Source organism: Rhinopithecus roxellana, chromosome 9 (assembly GCF_007565055.1).
Source record: "Rhinopithecus roxellana isolate Shanxi Qingling chromosome 9, ASM756505v1, whole genome shotgun sequence".
NCBI lineage: Eukaryota > Metazoa > Chordata > Mammalia > Primates > Cercopithecidae > Rhinopithecus > Rhinopithecus roxellana.
In genome coordinates, this window is record NC_044557.1 from 124,566,824 (window position 1) to 124,586,906 (window position 20,083).

General features: G+C 41.5%; 1 pseudogene; it reads right to left on the reverse strand.

The window, feature by feature from the left end:
• Positions 1–337: 337 nt before the first annotated feature.
• LOC104679118 lies at positions 338–19,864 on the reverse strand (annotated as a pseudogene).
• Between the last annotated feature and the right edge of the window lie 219 nt (positions 19,865–20,083).

The window sequence follows — 20,083 nt, forward strand, 5'->3', positions numbered from 1 at the left end:
GAGATTTGGGTGGGGACACACATCCAAACCATATCACATACATACACACACACACACACACACACACACGGAGAAAAAAATGTGGCAAATTGTTGACAATTGGTTAATCTGAGTGAACGGTTTAAACATGTTTATTGTACTGTTGTTTCAACTTTTCTGTAGTCTGAAATTTTTTTTCAAAAGTAATATTTTTAAAAAGCGAAATTAAGAAAAAACATATCAAATTTTGACCTGCTACAGTGTAACAGGCATTAAAGTGGAGTTCTGGAATTTGACGGCTAAACACCCAATATTAGCACCACTCGTGGTTGGGAGTGGCAGGGTTGGTGGATCGATTTTAATGGGCCTGACATTGGGAAGCACAGTCGTCTACCAGTTTGAGGATGATTGGATCCCTAAGGTCACCAAAAGGCTTGGCAACAGCAACTGCTGCTGTGGACTTGATTGTCCTGTTGTTAAGGGGTGACTTGCAGGCATTCAAATGGGAATTGTTGAATCACACATTCATAATTTAAAGTCTGTGCACTGTCATCTTGTCATCAAGAAGAACTTCAATGCATCTGAAATGTTCAAATCCTGAAATTCCACCTTTTGACTGTGGTTTCCTTTTCCTGACTTTCATTTATGATAAATCTGCCCTTCTCAGGGAGCCTTTGAGTCTCCACGGTCCTTATTTAACATCACTTCCTTCCCTGCCCAGGCTCCATCTACGGGCTAGTAATTTTCATTATGCTCTTTCAAGCACTGATACCTCCTTTACCCATGTGAAGTCAAGGGCTGGGATTCATTGATCTTTGTAGCTGGTACATAATAAGCATTTGATAAATATGCCTGCATGGAGTTGAAGTTGGATCATCCAATTTAGCCAGATTGTTTTACAGGTGAGGAGACCGAGATTCAGAGATATGAAATGACTCAGCTAAAAGCACACAGCTAGTTAGTGGAAGGACAGTGACTAAAATCCTTTTTTAAAAAATTTAACCCTCAAGTCTTTTTTTACTGCCAATGCATCTTTCCCCTTTATTTGCTTAGTCTAGCTCAAGTTTTACTTTTGAGATGGATTGGTGACAAAGATTCATTGCTTGGCCAAGCTTGAGTTAGAGTCTTGAAACTTCCTGTAGGCCCATCTGTGCAATACCTTATAAAGAGCCCTGCTAATGAGGACTCCACCATCTTCAATACCTAATCAGGTTTCTCATCCTCCACCATTTCGCAGGTGATGTGTGGTCACTCTTGCCTGCCTTCAGTAGGAATCCTCTTATGTTAGTTCAGCCGAAATCCCTCATATCCCTGATGGTTCCTCTTAGTAATTTTCACCCCACTAACCACTCCCCTACCCCACCCACTTGCCCAGGCTGCGTCTGGAGTGGAGCTCAGTCTCTCTCCACCACTGCAAGATGCAACTGCAGTGGTCCTTTCATCTGTCACAATGGTCTTGAATAAAGTCTTCCTTACTGTGCTTTAACAAGTGGCATTGCATGGTTTTTTTCTTTAACAGTGAGTGAGGAACAGGGGAAGAATGAAAAATCAGCAAACTGCCCAACACAGGTATCCCACAGGCTGGCCTCTGGTCTCTGCTTTCTACAACTTCCCATCCTCAGGCAGTGGAGGAGCATGTGACTAGACACGAGGAGAGGAGTCCCTTGCTCTGCTGACTTTCTGCAGCATTTCGGTCAATTCTTCCTTGGTGAGAAGTCCTTAGTCACTGGAATCACTTTCACATTTTCTCCTTGGTTTCAGAAGTAACTGTGCATGTGCATGTGTATCTCGTGTGTGTGTGTGTGTGTGTGTGTGTATCTGTATGTACCTCTAGGTTTTCACTTTGAATGAACAATGACAGTCTGTTTCTCATAACTTTGAATTTAGAGCATCTCCTGGCCTAAGGTTTCAGCAGGCATTCTGTCAGCATCAGTGTCAAAAACAAGCAAAGCCAGACACCAGTTAAATTGGTCTGGACAGGTCTTAATCAGTAATGTCTATTGCAATAGGAAAAAGAGTACGGCATGAACTGAACTCAACTTTGATTTGTACACAGGGCATTTGAAAGGGGGAATGGCGGAGTACGGAGGCCGACTGGAGGGGTTTCGGTAGATCTCAGGAAGTGAACAATTGCAAAGGCTTAGTGTCAATGCGATTAGATCCTCCATGTCTGCAGCAGAAGATGGGGCCCTGTCCTTCCTGATTGTTACATTTCTTTAATTTTTTATTTATTTATTTATTTTTGAAACGGAGTTTTGCTCTTATTGCCCAGGCTGGAGGGCAATGGTGTGGTCTCAGTTCACTGCAACCTCTGCCTCTCAGGTTCAAGAGATTCTCCTGCCTCTGCCTCCCAAGTAGCTGGAATTACAGGCATGCACCACCATGCCCAGTGAATTTTTGTATTTTTAGTAGAGATGGGGTTTCACCATGTTGGTCAGGCTGGTTTCGAACTCCTGACCTCAGGTGATCCACCTGCCTCGGCCTCCCAAAGTGCTGGGATTACAGGCGTGGGCCACCATGCCTGGCTGATTGTTACATTTCAAGGGAAGCACTTTCAGGTCCTTGAGACTCTTCTGAGTCATAGCGCACACCTATACCTCTCAAAGATGGAGGAAGAGTCACAATTATAAGCCCTTTCTGGTAAATGCTCTAAGCAAGGGAGGCAGGGGACCTATGTCAGATATTGGATAGAACAAACAGTAAACTCATGTGGCAGCCTTAAATATTTTTGTTTTTTTCAAGAAGTCACTTTAAGGGGAACTAGGGACATCCTAGGATTGTGGCCTTGAGCTGTTAGAAGCTGTGTTCGCCTTTGCTCAAGTCTTTTAATTTGCCTGTGTCTGAAATGCAGGAGGCGGGGCCTGCAGGTGCTAGGTTGCTTCCCACAGCCTCTTAGACTGCTTTGGCTCCAGAGCCTCCTCCTGATCCTCAGCGTCCCCTTGGAGTTACCTCGGCAGTGACAGCCAACCATTACTGATCCTAGGCAGTGTTTCTTGAACTATGGGGTGAAAGGCATTCACATCAGGACGTCCTGGGTAGGCGTGGGGGAACATGCAGATTCCTGGACCCTGAACCCCAACCAGCGAATCAGAACCTCTAGGAGCCAGCTGGGCGCGGTGGCTCACACCTGTAACCCTAGCACTTCAGGAGGCCAAGGCAGGCAGATCACTTGAGGTCAGGAGTTCAAGACCAGCCTGGCCAACATGGTGAAACCCCAACTCTACAAAAAATACAAAATAATAATAATAATAACAATTAACTGGGCATGGTGGTGCATGCCTGTAGTCCCAGTTACTCAGGGGACTGAGTTGGGAGAATTGCTTGAGCCTGGGAGGCATAGCTTGCAGTGAGCTTAGATCGTGCCACTGCACTCCAGCTTGGGCAACAGAGTGAGACCCTGTCTCAAATAAAACAAAATAAAATAACATAAAATAAAATAAAAATAGGAACCTCTGTGAGCGTAAGCTTGTTCTACAAGCTCCCCAGTTGCTCCTGAAGCTGCAACTGCCACCATGCCTCTATACAGTGACAGCTCAACGAATAGTGCCCAGCACAGGCAGATGATGGAGAATGGAGTGGGGGTGACAGCCGATAGTTTTTGAACATTACTAGATGCCAGGCCTTTTACATACTGTGTCTGTCTCCTGTGGCTATTGTAACGAATTATTCCAAACTTGGTAGCTTAAAACAATGCACATTTATTCTCTTATAGTTCTGGGGGGGGGGTCAGAAGTCTGAAATTATTTTCATTCGGCCAAAATCAAAGTGTGGATGGGGCAACACCCTCTGCAAAGGCTCTTCCTGAGCCGCATGGCTTGCACTCCTTGGCTTGTGGCCCCTTCCTCCATCTTCAAATCCCATTGCTTCAGTAGTCATATTGCCTTTTTCCTTCTGCAGCCAATTGTCCCTTGGCCTCCCTCTTATAAAGAGAGTCATAATTGAATATAGAACCCACTCATATTACCCAGGATAAAATTCCCATTTCAAGGTTCTCAGCCTTCTCACATCTGCAAAGTGCCTTCTCAAATATGAGATAATATTCACAGGTTCCAGGGATTAGCACCCAGATATCTGCAGAGTGATTTTCCAGCCCACCACATATACCTTACTCTGTTTAATCCTCAAAACAATGCCGCCTGGTGGTTAGTATGATTCCCATTATTCAGATGAGGGAACTGAGACTCAAAGAGGTTACAATGACTTTTCCCCAACCACACAGCTGGTGGACGAATTAGGATTTAAACCCAAGGCCATTCAGTTCTAAGACCTGTCATCTTTCCATTGCATGAGATTGTACCATGCTGACTTTTAGAGAAGCCCCACCAGTCTCAGTCTGTGAGTCTTTCGGGTGTCTGAGATGGTCACTGAACTGTTTCCATTCCTTGTAATGTCATTCTCAGTTCCATTCCGAGATACAGGTGAGAAGTCTTCAGCTTCAGCATTTGAGTGGTTTATTCAGAAAGCAAGTATAGACAGATAAGTTGATGTCAACTCCCTGCCAAATTCCTGGAACAGCTTGGGAAAACATAAAATGATTAGCAAACAGCTCTCCCACCCAGGCTGGAGTATAGGAATGCAGTGGTGCGAACATAGCTCACTGCAGCCTTGAACTCCTAGGCTCAAGCAATCCTCCTCCCTCTGCCTCCTGAGTAGCTGAAACCGTAAGCATGCATCATCATGCTCAGATAATTTTTAAAATTTTTGTTGTAGAGTCAGTCTTGCTATGTTGTTCAGTCTGGTCTCAAACTCCTGGGCTCAAGTGATCCTCATGCCTCAGCCTCCCAATGTGCTGGGATTACAGATGCACATCACCACACTCAGCCCAAGACCCAGCCCGTTCTTCACATAAGAGCAACCATTTAATTAGAGGTTCCATTATGGTCTGACATTTTAAGTAAAAAAGATTACTTGGGGAAAACATCCAGGCATGGGCCTTGAAGACAGCCTGGAAAAGCTTTCTGCTTCTCCTTAGATAATGTCTTTGAAGCTGCTCTGATTCCGTACAGAATCAGGACACAAAGGAGGGAAGGAAATATTGTGATCGTGACTGTAAAAGCAATCAGAAGTATGGAGCCATCGGAAGGTCTACAAGTTAGGACTAGGGAAAATGCTGTATAATTATCAGCAAGATGGCAAGAAATAAACAGGGGAGATTTCATAGGACAGAAGCAGAATATCAGAAAAGAATATATAGGCTTTGCTGCAGGAAAAAGTAAAAATAGAATATTGGAAACTTCTATCACATAGATATAAGTTATTTCTAATATTTGGATGGTAATAAAATATAGTGTCCTCAAAAAGTAGACAGAGCAAACTTTTCTGATCAAAGGGTAGGAAAGGATTAAAAAAAAAAAAAGACTGTCTATTTTAGCCTTTAAACAGTGGATAGTCTTCATTTAATGTTCTGTCATTTCTAAAGAGGCTGTCTGGAGCCAGGAATGGTGGTGCGAACACCTACGGTCCTAGCTACTCAGGAGGCTGAGACAGGAGGATTGTTTGACGTCAGGAGTTCAAGGCTGTACTGTTCTATGATCTCGCCTGTGAATAGCCACTGCAGTTCAGCCTGGACAACATAGCAAGACCCCGTCTCTGAAAGAAAATGTGTTATACTTTCAATCTCTCTATAACAACGGTAGGTTTTGAAATCCTAGCCAAACGCTTACTTATTTAACACATATTTGATACATCAAAGAATTAGGATAGTTCTCTGAAGCTGATTGCAATGGAATTTATCCTGGCATTCTAACTTTCTGTCTTTAGATGGGATGAGATTTGCTCATCAACTACTCTACACTTACTCTTATCAGCAGCCCTGGGTTACCTTTATGTGGACCCAGACTCAGTCCAAAATCCTTCAGTCTTCCCATCCTTCTGATCTTTCACTTTTTTTCAGGTTCTGCCTTACCTGGAAGAACCATGAAGATCAAATGGAAGGTCCTTGTGCATGAAGCTCAGCAGGAAAAAGCTCGGGTATGAGGCAGGGGAAATGCAGCCAACAAAGCACTAGGAAGAACAGAATAAAAGTCGCTTTGCGCCTTTTGTATCAAAAGGAAGCAGGTCTAGGGTGGATGGAAGACATTCATCAAAACTGTGAAAGCCAACTCTTTATTACTTGATCTTTGCTTTTGTGTGTCATTTTGCCCCTCAAACTGAACTCATGAAAGAGGCTAACAGAACGCCCATTCAGGGCCCATTGTACCTTTCCTTACACTGTTAGAATCTGCAGAAATGAAATTTAGCCCAACCTCAAACTAATGGAAAAATAAGTTCCAGATCAGATAGAGCTCTCAGTTTGAAAAATCATTGTAGTCTTCCATTTTTAGCAATATGGCAGACTTAGGAATCATAATGAGACTTTTGATTTTAAAAATACACCTATCATTGTCTAAATATTTTTTAAACAACAAATTATTAAATACATAGCTGGCCTGGCAAAAGGTAAGAGAAATCCTGAAAGACCACAAATAATGGAACATATGAATTCAGAAAGGTAAGCAACGACATCGAAACAGTGTTGCTTAAGGAATATGTGCCAGTCTCTGGCGACCTGGAGATTCCATTTACACGGTTTAGTTCGGGAGAAAAGGAGACAAAATGTCGTGCCCACACTAGATTGATTTTTCTTCACCATTTGTATTCTCTATTTCATTAATTTCTCAGGTGTTAATGAAGGTGGGAAGTCTGACTGTAGACCTTTTTATTTTACATAAGGCTGGGACCCTGAAAGACGCACATTGAGTAACATGAAAAAAAAAATCCTGCCTTTCTTAAGGAGTTAGTAAGGAAACTTGTCTACCTTGATTTTGCCTCTGAGTGAAGGGGAGAAAAACATGTTTAAGAATTTGTATTTTACCATCACACAAGTTTAGGGACAGAATTTCTACTCTCCAAGAGTTCTGGAAACACCAAACTGATAACATAATTTAAAGACGTCCTGTACTATGTGTGGTGGTTCGTGCCTGTGACCCCAGCACTTTGGGAGGCTGAGGCAGGAGAAACACTTGAGCCCAGGAGTTCAAGATCAGCCAGGGCAACCCCATCTCTACAAAAAAAAAAAAAATTAAAAATTAGCTAGGTGTGGTGGTGTGCAGCTCCAGTCCCAGGTACTCAGGAGGCTGAGGAGGAGGATCGCTTGAGCCCAGGAATCCATGGAGGCAGTGAGCTATGATTGTGCCACTGCATTCCAGCCTGGATGACAGAGGAAGACCCTGTCTTTAAAACAACAACAAGAAAATAAAAACAAAAAAAGATATTCTGGATTGCTAACATATCCAGTACCTGCAAAAGCAACTGTACAATCTTCTCTTGAGGAATGCACCTCAAGTTAAAAAATTATTACAGATTTGTTCCACAGAACAGAATTTCACAACAGCAAGCTATAAGACACAAGAGGAAACCATCATTTGAGTGAGAGTTGGGAGGAAGAAGAAACAGTAGAAATGCATTCAAAACCACCGAGGATATTGGAATAGAAATTAAAATAAAAATTTAAATATGTCTAAAGAAATAAAAGGTACTGTTAGACCTTGGAACAAATACGAATTTTGCAGGCTTTACAAACAATAAGTACCACCTGCCATGATCTCTACTTAACTAATAGCACCCAAACAGAAAACTGTAGAGTACCTGATAACCTGACAACAAAGATACTCTAAGATCTGGCTTCAAAATCATGCTTCGACAACTGCCAACCTAAAAAACAGACAGAGAGAGGCTCTCTAATAGAAAATGATATTTATTTGGGAATGGGTACTGCAATGGGAATATGTGTGTCATAATAAACTATGTGCATATGCAGGAGGTAAAAGAAGACAAAGGTTTTTTGAAGAATAAATGACGAAGGCTGTATAATTGTTTCAAGATAATTATGTTTGGCTAGAAGGAGCAATAATAAGGGCAGTGCCAGCCTGAGGTCAGATAAGCAGCTGCTGGGCAGATGTCCTTGCAGAAACGTGTGTCTATATCTATATCTATATCTAGATCTAGATATAGATATAGATACATTTTTTTTTGAGATGGGGTCTCGCGCTGTCGCCCGGGCTGGAGTGCAGTGGCCCGATCTCAGCTCACTGCAAGCTCCGCCTCCCGGGTTCACGCCATTCTCCTGCCTCAGCCTCCCGAGTAGCTGGGACTACAGGCGCCGCCACCGCGCCCGGCTAGTTTTTTGTATTTTTTAGTAGAGACGGGGTTTCACCGTGTTAGCCAGGATGGTCTCCATCTCCTGACCTCGTGATCTACCCGTCTGGGCCTCCCAAAGTGCTGGGATTACAGGCTTGAGCCACCGCACCCGGCCTTAGTTTTTTGTATTCTTTAGTAGAGACGGGGTTTCACCGTATTAGCCAGGATGGTCTCGATCTCCTGACCTCGTGATCCGCCCGCCTCGGCCTCCGAAAGTGCTGGGATTACAGGCGTGAGCCACCGCGCCAGGCCCGCAGAAGTATATTTTTATGCAAGGTTGTGATTTTTGCAGACTTGTGGATAATTGCTGTTATCAGGTATTTGTACTTGGGAATCCTCCCTTCATGCGTTTCCCTGAGTCTATTGTTTAGGTTTTTCATGTAAGCAGCTCCATTCCGATTCTGACAACTTTCACACAGTGTAACATTTTAGAATCATTTTGACAAACAACCTAATTCTGCATTAAAAATCCTTCCCCCAAGATCCTCAGACAATCTGGTGTTTGATTGTTTACTATGCATATCATAAAATTTTGACAAGGCTCATGGATCAGTCCATTCTCACACTGCTAGAAAGAAATTTCTGAGACTGCATAATTTATAAAGAAAAGATTGGCTTCATTGGCTCATGGTTCCAGGCTGTACAGGAAGCATAGTGGCTTCTGCTTCTGGGAAGGCCTCAGGAAGCTTTTAATCATGGCAGAAGGCAAAGGGGGAGCAAGGTATCTCACATGGCCAGAGCAGGAAGAAGAGAGTGAGTGGGGAGGCGACTTTTAAACAACTAGATCTCTCCAAAACTCACTCACTGTCACAAGAACAGCACCGAGGGAATGGTGCTAACCCATTCATGAGAACTCCACCCCCATGAGCCAATCGCCTCCCACCCGGCCCCACCTCCAGCACCGGGGATTACAATTCGACATGAGATTTGGTACGGACACAGAGCCAAACCATATCAGCTCAACTCTGTTGACTTTTCGTCTTTTACATTTTTGGAAGTCCAATACTCAGAGCTTGTTTTTCACCTCCTGACCAAGGGCACTGTGGCAGAATTCCAAAATGTCTTTGTGCCTTTAAACTTTCTCACCTGAGAGTCATTGACTAGCGGGTCCGTGTTGTTACAATGCCCGGGAGCCACTGAGCTCTGGCTTGTGGTGAAGATACAAGGCTGAACGGTCGTTGAATCTGGGTGGTGAGTACATAAGTGTTTTCCATAAACTGAGTGGCTTAAACAACTGTTTTTTGAGACTGAGTCTCACTCTGTCGCCCAGGCTGGAGTGCAGTGGTGCGATCTCGGCTCACTGCAAACTCTGCCTCCCAGGTTCAAGTGATTCTCCTGCCTCAGCCTCCCAGGTAGCTGGGATTACAGGCACCTGCCACCATGCCCAGCTAATTTTTGTATTTTTAGTAGAGACGGGGTTTCGTCATCTTGGCCGGGCTGGTCTCAAACTCCTGACCTCAGGTGATCCATTCACCTCGGCCTCCCAAAGTGCTGGGATTACAGGCGAGAGTCACTGCACCTGGCCCAACAGAAATATATTGTCTCTCAGTTTTGGGAGCTGAAAATCTAAGATCAAGGTGTCAGCAGGATTGGCTCCTTCTAAGGGCCAAGGACCTGTTGCATGCCTCTCCCCTGGCTTCTGGTGGTTTGTCAGCAACCTTTGGCATTCCTTGCTTTGTAGATACACCTCCAAAGTCTCCACTGTCATCTTCACATGGTTCTTCCTGTGTTCATGTCTGCCTCTGTGTCCAAATTTCTTCCATTTTAAATGACAGCAGTCATATTGGATAGGGCCCACCCAACTACTTCACCTTAACTTAATCATATGCCACCTGCCCCCAAAAACCCTTCGTTCACAGATAGTAGGGGCTAGGAATTCAATATTTTGGAGGAGAAACACCATTCAACTCACAACTCACAATTGTTATATCATTATCTCTACTTCTGCACACATTTGAGATTTTCCTGAGTGAGTTTCAAAAAATCTGCTATAGCTCTAGAACACTCCATCTAACATTAGCAAAATGTATGTTCTTTTCAAGTGAACATGGAATGTTCTCTAGGGTAGGCTTTATGCTGGGTCATAAAACAAACCTCAGTACATTTAAAAGGATTGAAATGATACAAAATATGTTCTCCAACCACACTGGAATTAAATTAGAAATCAATACCATAAAGTAATTTGGGAAACTCACAAATATGTGGAAATTGAACAACAGATTCCTAAATAGCCAGTAGATCAAAAGAAAAATAAAACTGAAAATTAGAAACTACTTTGAGCTGAATTAAAATGGAAACCACAACATTCCAAAACTTATGGACTTCAGCTAGAGTGCCTCGGAAAAATTATAGCAGTAAATGCCTATATTAAAAAAGAAAAAATCCTCAAAACAATTACTTCCACCTTAAGACACTTGAAAGAGAAGAGCAAACTAAACCTAATTCAAAAACGAAAGGAAATAGTAAATATTAGAATGGAAATTAATGAAATAGAGAATACAAAATGGTGAAGAAAAATCAATGAAACCAAAAGCTGGTTCTTTGGAAAGATTAACAAAAATGACAGAATTCAATGAAGACATAAGAAAGAAGACTTAAATTATTAGAATTATAGAATCAATATCAATTTTTCACAAACTTTTCCAAAAAACAGGAGAGAAGGGATGATTCTCAACTCATTCTATGATGCCAGTATTACCCTGATTCTGAAACCAAAGACATCACAAAAAAAGAAAACTACAGATCACTATCTCTTGTTACTATGGATACAAAAATCCTCCACAAAATACAAGCAAATCGAATCCAGTGACATATAAAAAGAATCATACACCATGACCAAGTGAGATTTATCCCAGGAAGGCAAAGTTAGCTTAACACCTGGAAATTAATTATTGTATTGCACCCTATTAATAGAATAAAAACCAAAAGCCACATGCTTGTATTAATAGATGCAGAAAAAGCACTTGACAAAATCCAACACTCTTTTTTTTGATTAAAAACCACAGTAAGTTACCTCTTAGCACCTACCATGATGGCTATAATCAAAAAGATAATAAGCTTTGGTGAGGATGTGGATAAATTAGAACCTTCCTACATTTCTGGTGAGAATGTAAAAATGATGCAGTCACTTTGGAACACAGTGTGGCAGTTTCTCAGAAAAGCTAAACATAGAGTAACCATTTGACCAGCAATTCCACTACTAGGTATACAACCAAGAGAAATGAAAATGTATGTCCATATGAAAACTTATACATGAATATTTATAGCAGTATTATTCATGAAACAAAAGATGGAAACCCAAATATTTATGAACTGTGGATGGATAAACAAAATGTGATATATCCATAAAATGAAATATTATTTGGCTACACAAAGAAAAGAAGTCCTGATACATGCTACAACATGGATGAAACTTGAAAACATCATGGGGGGTAAACAGTCACAGAAGACCACATATGACATGATCCATTTATATGAAATGTCCAGAATAAGCAAAATATAGTGACAGAAAATAGATTGGTGGTTGCTTACAGCCAAGAGTATGGGGGAACTGGGGAGTGATGGCTAAAGCATATGGGAGTCTCTTTTTAAGGTAATGAAAATGTTTACAGTGGATTATGGTGATGGTTGCACAGCTCTGTGAATATACTAAAAACCACTGAATTGTACATTTTACATTGATGAATTATAAAGTATGTAAACTACATCTCAATAAAACAGCCACAAAAAGAAGAGTGAGGAGGAGTGAAGCAGGATAAGGAAGGTTAGGAGGCCATACTGACTTACTGACTTTTCTCCTGGTGTGAAGCCCAGTGGGCTGTGCATCCCTTGCACCCTCTTAAGTCAGCACCTGACTCTTTTGCAAGATAAACAGTCCTGCAGGACACTAGCTGACTGCTAGATGGTTACAAGCTCCTGATAACTAGTACAGCCCGGGAAAGAGACTTATTCGTAATGGAGCTTCCGCAGTACCACCCCATCAGCATCCAAAACCCAAGAAGCTATTAGCTGCAAATTCCTGCCTTGGGGTGGGGGCGCTGAGGATTTCTCCAGGGTCCCACCTGTGTAGCTACGCTCAACGTTTAGCTCATAGTGACCTTTTCTTCATTTTAATAGTAAAAAAACACACCCCTAGGCGGAGATTTTATATGCTAATGATACATGCATTGCATGTTAGAGCATGCAGATGCTGAGCGCATGCATCAACCGCAGGTCTGTCTTTGCATGCTTGACCTCACCGCTATTTTAGGAATATATACGAACAGTTCCCATGGAAGGAATTCCTCTTAAGTCACTCCTTGCTGTCTCTCCCTTTGAGCAGCTCACTCAGCCTCTCAGAGGGTACTTTTGCTTTACAATAAGTTTCTTTACCTGCTCTGACTTAGGAGTCGCTCTCAAATTCTTTCGTGTGGCGAGGTCAGGAACCTAAACCTAGGTGCCCACCACGGGAGGAGGAGGCGGCCGTCGTGGTAGCAAACAGCAAAAGCAGCTGCTAAAGGCAGACATACACAGAATCGCCGGGTGAATACCCACCCTGTACTAAGCTGTGTTTCAGAGAGTATGGTCTAAACCAGCACTGCCCAGTAGACATTTCCATGATGTCAATATGGTCACCGCTAGCTGTATGTGGATCTTGAACACCTGAAATGTGTCTAGAGAGATGGAGGAACTCAATTTTCAAATCTCTTTTATGCGTTTGCATTATGGGTTTTTCTGGCTCTAAGGAAACAAATTTTTCACCAAAGAAATTCCTGGTTTTTACATGCGTGATGAGAAAGATTCTTAAGCTAACTAGAACTAGTGCACTACTAGTTAACCCAGACTTGCCATGGCTTTCACAGGAAGAACTCGATATGATGAAAATTAGACATTTTCAATAGACATTTTCAAGAGGCTCTTGAATCTGAGGACGTAAAAATGCCCAATGTCCAGTGGTTGCCTGAGTCAGATCAGGAACCACTGTTCCACCTGCATCGGTTCCCATGCCCCTTTTCCACACCGCTGGAAGGAAACTCCCCCCACCCACGCCTGCAATCAGAACCTGAGGTCAGACTCTGACCCGACAACGCCCTTTCTCGAATAACTTTCTCAAATAACTCTTACGGAGACAGGTCTCTGTTGTCAAATCTCACTTCCCCACCTTTAGGAAGAGAACAAGTTGTAACATACAAATGCTGGTTATAAGCAAGTTGACAACTATTTTTAAACTAGGAGCCCTTCAATTTCAAAAATAAAAAAGGTTTGTATTAATTTGTGAAACCTTTAACACTAGCCAATCCATGTGATACCAGATGTGTGAACTAATTACATCCCTTGCACAGTTAACAAAATGATGCAGAAATGCAAATGGGAATAGCTGGGATAGCCTGTCTCCCGAGGGAATTCGCAAATACAGTTGGAAAGTCTTTCGAATTCAATACAGCTCCTATTTCGATGGTTTCTAGAAGTTACAAAGAACATTAATGAATAAGATAAAGAATCTCAGACTCCACAAATTCCAAAATGTTTAAGAAATTATGCCAAAACACAAAATGCTTTAGACATGTGGCCCTTTAGGAAAACCTTTCTAGCCGACAGAAAAAAAGTGTGAAATTTGCCTAAATGCACCTAGCTGAAAAGCTACATATTGTAATGACATGTATGGGTATTTTAAACAGTTTAAAGAAATCTGCCTTCTGGAAACTGAAACATTCAATAGTTTCCTTCTTGGAAAAGGAGATTTTCAAATGAGAACAGATTTTTTCAAATTAATTTAGTTATTAAGACATTCATCAAAAGTATGTATCTTTCAAAACAATGTGAATATACTTAACATCTGTAACTGTAGACTTCATAATGGTTAAGATGATAAGAATAAAGGTATATATTACCCTAATTAGCATAAAATTAAAAAATTTAAACTATGTATAAACAATTAAGTCATTTAATAACACTGTGAAAAGTGTTCTTGTTTTCTATTATTAAATTACATCTCTCTCTAAAAAGCTTTTGGATCAGAAAAAGAAAAAATGCAAACATTAGTTTAATAACATGGAGTTCCTACTGTTGAGTTACAAGGGAAGAAAAAAATGTAAATAATCATTAAGCCACCAATTAGTAGTCAGATGGTGGCTTTTACAAAACACCCTTCTGTGTTAAAAATTTAGGTAAAACGTAAAGGATTTCAATATTACTTACTAAAAATAAATACAGAAGAATTATAAAGAAATCCATCATGCATACTTAATAAATTATAGATTTTGGCAAAATAGATAGCTATATATTTTCTCTTTGATTTTATCACAGTGTGAAATATAATATAAATATAACCCTTTATGCATAATTTGGAATTATCATCTTATCTCAAGCTTGACTAAAAAGAATATCCTAAGTTCCTTCTACTTGTCAGGTAGGTTATCGGTGCTAGCACCATATATTTAAGATTAGAAATGTAAACCTATGTATTTATTTAATGAGAGCTGTAACAACTGACGTCTTTATATAAAACACTGCTAATTAGGTGAGCCCATAGAATTGCTTCACCTTTACTGTGTGGGTTTTAAAGAGTTTTATTTCTAATAATAACAGTGATTATATTTTCTTTCATGTTAAATTAAAATACATTTTCTAAGATGCCTAACTGACTTGAGACCTTTAGCTAATTATCAGCTGAAGTAATTAGGGCATAGTCTTTATGTATCTGGAAATTTTCCAAGGAAAATATTTTAAATTATAAACAAAGAGAAAGAAAGTACATGCTCATGGTTTTGGCTTATGTCTTTTTGCCCATAGAAGTATATATATTTTTTATAACACTCAAATGAAGATAGTACAAATAGATCTAATATGCTTGATAAGATTCATTCTGTTTATAAAATTCAAATATCAAAGAATTGAGTAGTGTTGTCATTTTAACATTGCCTAGTGTGACACATGCCTACATGCACAGGATTAAATGCACTTAAATGCATCTCTTCCCCTAAGCAGAGTCTGGGATGAAGACTTGCATTCAGGACTTTTTTTGGGATGTGGTCCTAGGGAGCAGGTGTGAGGGGTAGGAGGAATGACTCAGAGGAAGGTAGAAAGCCAGCCCACGGAAGGGGGTCATTGAGGCAGCCACAGCCAGTGCAGTTGCTGCTCAAACTTTCATGACCTCTGGAAGAGATTCCTGAAATGCATTGCAGATGGCAGGGGATGCATTTTCCAATCCACATCACCCCAGTCACTCAGGGGTAACCACAGTGGCCATCCTGGGCAAGGCATCAAGCAGTCCAAGGGTGCAGGATGTGGAGATAGCCCATCGGAGCCTGCTGGGAGGGGTGGCCACTGAAGAGGCTCAGGCCCTGCACTGGCATTAGCTAGCGGTGTATGGTGGTGCCACCAGGACCCTGACACAGGTGTGTGGTATGAATGAAGGGAAAGGACTGGGCACAGCCATTCCCACTGTGTCTGGGCCCGCATCTTACATGATTCTCCTCCGTGAGGCATGATTAGTAATTTTTTAGGGCAATTTTGGGCTTACAGAAGAATTTATTGGAAAGTATAGAATTCCCAAATATCTCTCCCTGCCCAGGCTTCCTCACATTTCCCTATTATTTACATCTTGTATTAGTGTGGTATGTTTGTTAAAACTGACAAACTGATTCTGATACGATCTAGTGTTCTATACAAATGACGATACTTAACAATAATATATTGTTTCAAAAAGCTGGAAGGAAAATATTGCACATTCCCAATGCAAAGAAGTGATGAAATGTTTCAGATGATGGATGCACTAATTACCCTGATCTGATCACTACACATTATATTTATAGGAACATCACTACATACTCCATACATTATTTGTCATATTTGTATAATTATTATTTATCAATTGAAAAAATAGAATTAGCCGGGCGCGGTGGCTCAAGCCTGTAATCCCAGCACTTTGGGAGGCCGAGACGGGCGGATCACAAGGTCAGGAGATCGAGACCATCCTGGCTAACACGGTGAAACCCCGTCTCTACTAAAAATACAAAAAAAAAAAAAAAAAAAAAAAAACCTAGCCGGGCGAGGTGGCGGGCGCCTGTAGTCCCAGCTACTCGGGAGGCTGAGGCAGGAGAATGGCATAAACCCGGGAGGCGGAGCTTGCAGTGAGCTGAGATCTGGCCACTGCACTCCAGCCTGGGCGACAGAGCGAGACTCCGTCTCAACAAAAAAAAAAAAAAAAAGAAAAAAAAGAAAAAATAGAATTAAATTGTATTTCAAAAAGACGTTCACCAACACAAGAAAAAAATTTACAAATTTAAAATTTACAAATTTGAAATTTAAAAAGTTACCATTGAATAAAATAAATATACCAAAAAATATATATAACATTATTATTAACTAAAGGCTGTACTTTATGTTAGGCTTCTCTCTTTGAGTTGTACATTTGGTGGGTTTTGACAAATCTGTCATGACATGTGTCCATTATTATTGTAACATAGGAAATAGTTTCACTGCCCTGAAAGTTCCCTTCTTCTGGTTTTTAGTTTACTTTCTGTTGCTGTTTCCAAGATCTAGCCCCTAACTCACAACCTAACAGAGTTTTTGAATCTCCACCGTCTTTAATTTTGCTAAAACAGCCCCTTGGTGGTGCCTAGACCAATGCACATGCCCATTGCTGGGGAGACATGCACATGCTAGAAAGATAAGAATCAGGTTGGGCACAGTGGCTCATGCCTATAATTCCAGTACTTTGGGAGGCCAAGGTGGGCAGATCACATGAGGCCAAGAGTTTGAGACCAGCCTGGCCAACATGGCAACACCCAGTCTCTACTAAAAATACAATAATTAGCAGGGCATGGTGGTGCACATCTGCAATCCCAGCACATCGGGAGTCCAAGGAGGGAAAAATCTCATGAGGCCAAGAGTTCAAGACCAGCCTGGTCAACATGGCAACACCCTGTCTCTACCAAAAATACAAAAATTAGCTGGGTGTGGTGGTGCGTGTCTGTAATCCCAGCAATTCAGGAGGCTGAGGCACAAGAAATGTTTGAACCAGGAGGCAGAGCTTACAGTGAGCTGAGATGGCACCACTGCACTCCAGCCTGGGTGACAGAGTGAGACTCTGTCTCAAAAAAAAAAAAAAAAAAAAAAAAAAAAAAAAAAGGCAAGAATCAGCACCTAGGTACAAAAACCCTGGAGAGAAATTTTATTACATCTTTATTTATATAACTAACTGTGTCACCTGCAAGCAGCATAGCCCTAGAACATCTGCAAAGGTGTGGCAAAGGCATCAATGAGCATGCTGGGTCCAGATGAATTGGATTTCAGACACTTAAGGAATATGTCCTCCTGTGTTTCCAGAGGGGTGGGGCCCTCTTTTGTTGCAAAGTACCTCTTTATCTTCCTGCAAAGAAAGTCATACAGCTTGTCATTGGTTCCCACCTAGAGAATACCTTCAACCCATGCCAAGCTCTTGTGGCTATCAGGCGGGCTACTGAGTCACTTAAAAATGTTACTATGCATATCTATGTCTGCATTTCCCAGACCTGGAAAATGTAAAACAGAGGGACAGAACTGTCAAAAGCAAACTGGCTAATCTAGTGGGTGGAACTGGAATGTCTTGGTCCTCTCATTCATCTTTTGTACTCATCAAAATTCATTCCCCTGCACAAGAAAAACGCTGAATCCTTATGAAACAGCTCCTGGCAGGCCTGTGCATCTCAATGCCATATTCCCATGAAAGGACTTCTCTTGGGGTGACCATACATCCTAGTTTTCTCAGGGCAGTTCTGTTTTCCTTTTCTTTTCTTTTCTTTTCTTTTTTAAGGCTTGTTTTATTTTAATGGCTGATCTATGTAATTATGGTGGTTAGGATGTACAGACAAAGGGGAAGCTTTTTTTCTTGGTCTCTTCCTCCTTGGACAAAGTCTTGATGATCTCCTTCTTCTTGGCCTGGAGGCGCTCTTCACCGAGCTTGCGTGCTTTCTTGGTCTTAAAGCTAAGGGCCTCAGCCTGGTCAGCCCGGAGCTTCTTGTGGGCCTTGCCTGCCTTCAACTTGTGATTGTGTTCCGTGAGAATATGCTTGTTTGTGAACACATTCCCCTGCACCTTCAGGTACAGGCTGTGATACATGTGGCGATCAATCTTCTTCGATTCACGATATCTTCCAAGCAACCAGTGCAGAATCCTCATTCTCCTCATCCAAGTGATCTTCTCTGGCATTTGAGCATTGGCTGTACCCTTGAGCTAACCTGTGTCCATGTGCCTGCCCTTCTGGCGGGCTAAGATGCTTTTCTGGCATCCAGCCCAAGAATGGACCGTCACAGGCTTGTGGATGATCAGCCCAACTTTGATCAGCTTCCGGATCTGCTGATAGGAGTTGGCGTTGATGATTTCGCTGGTCTCACTGGGGTCAAGCCAGACCTTCTTGCTACCGTGGAGGGTACTCGTGGTGAGCCTCTTCTGAAGCCTGAATATCCTTGTGGCTTCGGCCACAGCAGTGACAAAGGACAGTGCCGGTTTATGCTTGTAGTCCCAGTGTACCTATTCATACTCATCCTCTCCTGCTTCCCTCACTCTCTAAAGTATTCAATTGGGTGATAAATTGTATGGTCACTCTAGGTTGTCACATTCTGATATTTTTACTTTTGTAAAAAAAAAGAATCCAGACTGCATTGTCCAGTGTTTTCATCAGCAAGTCATCACTTGCTTGTACCTGACTCCACTGAAGGCTGGAGCCATGAAGGACAAACCCATGATGAGGAAAACCAGCATTTAAATCCCAGTGGAAGGACTCTTGTTTTGTGTCCTCCTCATCAGCCACTGCAGCAACTCCACTATAGAACCTGAGGTGCCCCAATTTATACACAATAATTTGTATTTGGGGATCCAAATTAATTTTGTATCCCAAAAGGAACACTTTTGAAGGGTACCACCTACAGGATTTTTGTTTGTTTGTTTGTTTGCTTTTTCTTTTTGTTTTTTGTTTGGAGTCAGGTTCTCTCTCTGTCACCCAGGCTGGAGTGCAATAGTGAGACTATACTCACTACCGCCTCCAATTCCTAGGCTCATGTGATCCTCCAGCCTCAGCCTCCTGAGTAGCTCAAACTACAGGCATCCACAGCTATGCCCAGTTAGTTTTTAATTTTTTGTGGGAATGGAGTCTTGCTATGGTGCTCAGGCTGGTCTCAAACTCCTGGCCTCAAGTGACCCTCCTGCCTTGGCCTTCCAAGTTGCTGGGACTACAGGCATGAGCCCCTACTCCCAGCTTTTAGGTTCTTTAAAAACAACGTTTTTTAAGATGATTTCAGTCACGATGCAAGCATAATTTGATTTAACAAGATCATCCAGAACAGAATTGTTTTAGGTTATAATCAATCTAGCAGAAGAGACACACGAGTTGTTATTCATTTAGGGCTGTTTCTATTCTAAATATTCTATCTGTTTCTACTATCATGATACTCCATCATTTATATTCACTCCTAGTTCTAATCATATATGTGTTGCCTCAAATTGGGATGCCCATCTATAGATAAACATTTATAAAAAGTGGGCATTAAGTTTCCATGCTACATTTTGTGCACGATATTGGGACCCTGATAAAGTGCATTTCATTGGCAATTTCAGCAAAGACTATGGATGTATATTTTTAAAGGATGACTCTTCAAGTTTTCTACAGGACACAGTACAAGCCTTTGTGTATAACTACAAAATCAAACAGTTATATTTTACCTTTTGTGGCACTGGCCTTGACAGTCATACAACTAGAGACTATTAAGGTTAAGAATTCTGCATGTGTCCTGCAGCTAATAAAAGGCAGAACCAGAATTTGATTCAGTTCTGTCTGGCTCCCAAATCTACCATCTATGGGCTAAACATTCCTTCTGTTAGGTTTTATAGAATACGATTTTTAATTTTTAATTGACAAATAAAAGTTGTACATATTCATGGGGTATATAGTGATGCTTCTATACATATA